General features: G+C 37.9%; 1 pseudogene; it reads right to left on the reverse strand.

Moving 5' to 3' along the window:
• Positions 1 to 957: 957 nt before the first annotated feature.
• On the reverse strand, positions 958 to 2,853 carry LOC107510458 (annotated as a pseudogene).
• Positions 2,854 to 3,401: the final 548 nt, after the last annotated feature.

Consider the following 3,401-nt stretch of genomic DNA (forward strand, 5'->3'; position numbering starts at 1 on the left):
GATTCTATCTCCTTTTAATTAAGTCAGCAAATAAGCATGTATATATATTCAAAACATGGTGGGATTTGTGTTCCTTTACAAAACAAATTGCTTAAACCAAACCACAGGCAAATGCAGAGTTAACATAAGTTGAGCACATCTGCTTTCTGTGAGATATTATTCCAAAATCTAATTTGAATCTAATCTGGAATGCCAATAAAAAGTTTAAACATTGAACTCATTAATTTATAAATTATTTTAATTTAGTTATTTTAATTAGTTATTTTTATGGCTTTATTGTTATAAGAAATGCTCAACTAAAAAAAAAAAAAATCAACCAATATAGCAAAGAACAAAATAGGTAGTAAAGAACCATTCCCAACCCCATAACCTAGAAACAACTCTCATTAATATAGGAAAATCTGATGCCATTTACCCCTCTGGGCACATATACAGATAAATAGGAAGGTAGAAAGATACATAATGGAAAAATGGAGAGACTAAAATAGTAATGAATGGATAGGATCACTATTATGCTAATTTTAATTAAAAGTTTTACATTCGTATTTATTTGAATTTTGAAGCTCTAGTGTTTGGTGCATACACATTTATTATCTCTATGCCTTCTTGGTGGATTTTTAAAAATCATCCCTTTTCATTTTTTTCCTCTGAAATCTCTATTATCTGTTATCACTATAACCATTCTTGCTCTCATTATTATTATTTTGATGCCAATTTTAAATACAGGTTTGTTTGGGTTTTTTTTTAGGGCATAGTATTTTCTACTTTATAATACAGTGGTTATAAAGTACATTTTTGTTTCCTTTCCCTGTACACATATTTCATATTCAGATATCAAGAATGACCAGTTATTTACTGTATAGCAGTTGAACTTTAAAACTGCTATGGAATTTGCTACAAATGTGTGTCCTTTTATATTTCGTGTGGACCAATACTAAATCTATGCTCAAGGCTGGCTTAATCGACCTCTTCGGAGGTGGATCCAGAAGAGGCATCACCAGAAGCAGGGGCCCCACTGCCAGGCAAGCCCCCAGGCATCCCTCCTGGCATGGCTCCTGCTCTCTGGTACAGCTTCATGTCGATGGGCTTGCAGACTTTCTCCAGCTTTTTCTACTGACGTTCACATTCTTCCTTCTCTGCAGTCTGGTTATCATTAAGCCAGCTTCTGAGTTCGTTGCATTTGTCAAGAATCTTCTGTTTGTCCTCATCATTGATTTTGCCTTGAAGTTTTTCATCTTCCAACAGTTGCTTTCGTGTCGAATGCATAGGATTCAAGTGAATCCTTGGAAGACATCATGTCCTGCTGCTTCTCATCTTCAGCTTTGTAATTCTCAGCTTCCTGGATCATGCACTCTATGTCTTCCTTGCTCAGACAACCCTTATCTTTAGTGATGATAATCTTGTTCTTTTTTCCTGTACTCTTACCCACAGCAGAGACATGGCGGATGCCACTGGCATCAATATCAAAAGTGACTTCAATCTGAGGAGCACCACGACGTGCACAGGAGGTATGCCTATGAGTTCAAACTTGCCAAGAAGGTTGTTTTCCTTGGTCACATGGCCCACTTACCTTCATAAAGAAAGTAGTGAAGGTCTGTGTCTTCTTGGTAGGAATGGTAAGATTGAGCTTGATGAGGGCAATCATGACTCTGCCAGCAGTTTCACTGCCAAGGAAAAGAGGAATGACATCCAACAGCGGCCAGTCTTGAACATTTGCAGATTTGTCTCCAGATAGGATGGCTGCCTGGATACCTGTGCCCTAAGTGACAGCCTCATAGGGTTGATGCTCTTATTTAAGTCTTTTCCATTGAAGAAGTCCTGTAGGAGTTTCTGAATCTTTGGGGCATTAGTAGAACCACCCACTAGGACAATACCATGGATCTGAGACTTGTCAAGCTTGGCATTCCACAGGGCTTCCTCTACAGGTTCCAGGGTGCCACGGAAGAGGTCAGTGTTCAATTCTTCAAATGAGGTACAGGTGACAGAGGTATAAAAGTTGATTCCTTCATAGAGCAAATCAATCTCAATACTGGCCTGGGTGCTGGAAGAGAGAATATGCTTAGCATATTCACAAGCAGTATGGAGGCAGAGGTGACAAACAGCCCTCTTGTTCTCACTGATATCCTTATACTTGAGCTTGAACTCTGCAAGAAAACAGTTGACCATTCGGTTGTCAAAGTTTCTCCACCTAAGTGGGTGTCCCCAGCTGTAGATTTAACCTCAAAGATTTCAACTTCAGTTGTGAGAATTGACATACCAAAATGCCACCTTCCAAGTCAAAGATCGGCACATCTGTTTAAGCTCCAACCTTTTGTCTAAGCTGTAAGCAATAGCAGAGGCAGTTGGCTCACTGATGAGACTAAGTACAATGAAATTGGCAATAGTTCCAGCATCTTTGGTAGCCTGATGCTGAGAGTCCCTGAAGTAAGCAGGTACTGTGAGGCCAGCACTGGTAACAGTCTTCCCAAGGTAGGCTTCTGCAATTATTTTCATCTTTGTCGAAACCATAATGAAACCCCTTTTGGATAGAAATTTTTGTTTCTCCCTTGTATTTTCCTTGGACCTTGGGCCTGCCTTGAAGGGCCAATGCTTCATATCAGATTGAACAACAGAATCATCAAATCTATGTCCAATCAGGCATTTGGCATCAAAAACCATGTTGGTGAGGTTCATTGCGACTTGATTCTTTGCAGCATCATCAATCAATCATTAGGTATCAGTAAAGGCACCATAACTTGAGGTGGTTCAGTTTCTCTGATCATTGGCAATTATTTCCACTTTTTCATGCTGAAAGACATGCACACAAGAGTAGGTGGTGCCAAGATCAATGCCAACTGCAGGTCCCTTAGACATGGTTGCTTGAGAGTACGTACGACTTGCAAAGAAGAGAGATTGAATCCTTGCCTTCCCATTCAATGAGATCAGTTTTTATTATTATTAATGTTAGCATAATATATCTTTTATTATTCTTTTACTTTTAACCCACCTATGTTGTTGTGTTTGAAGTGAGTTTCTTGTAGACAGCATGTAGTTGGATCATGTTTCTTTTTCTTCATTTTAAAATCTTGGGATTGTCTATGTTAAAAACTTACTTCCATTTAGGTCCTTTAACTCTACATATATTTCCTCTACATATATTGAGCACCAAACAGATGCTGTTATAATTTTTGCTTAAACCATCAAATATGATTTTAGAAATTCACGAGAAGAATAATTTAGTATATTTACTCCTATTTTTGGCCATTCCATTGTTCTTTTCTTTTTGAAGTTTCAAGCTTTCTTTGGTTATCATTTTATATTTGGAGAACTTTTTTTCTCCATTCTTTCTTTAAGGGTAGGTCTGCTAGTGACCAATTCTCTTATATTTTTTCATCTGAGGATGTTTTCATTTTTCCTTCTTT

Source organism: Rousettus aegyptiacus, unplaced genomic scaffold (genome assembly GCF_014176215.1).
Source record: "Rousettus aegyptiacus isolate mRouAeg1 unplaced genomic scaffold, mRouAeg1.p scaffold_m13_p_11, whole genome shotgun sequence".
Lineage (NCBI taxonomy): Eukaryota > Metazoa > Chordata > Mammalia > Chiroptera > Pteropodidae > Rousettus > Rousettus aegyptiacus.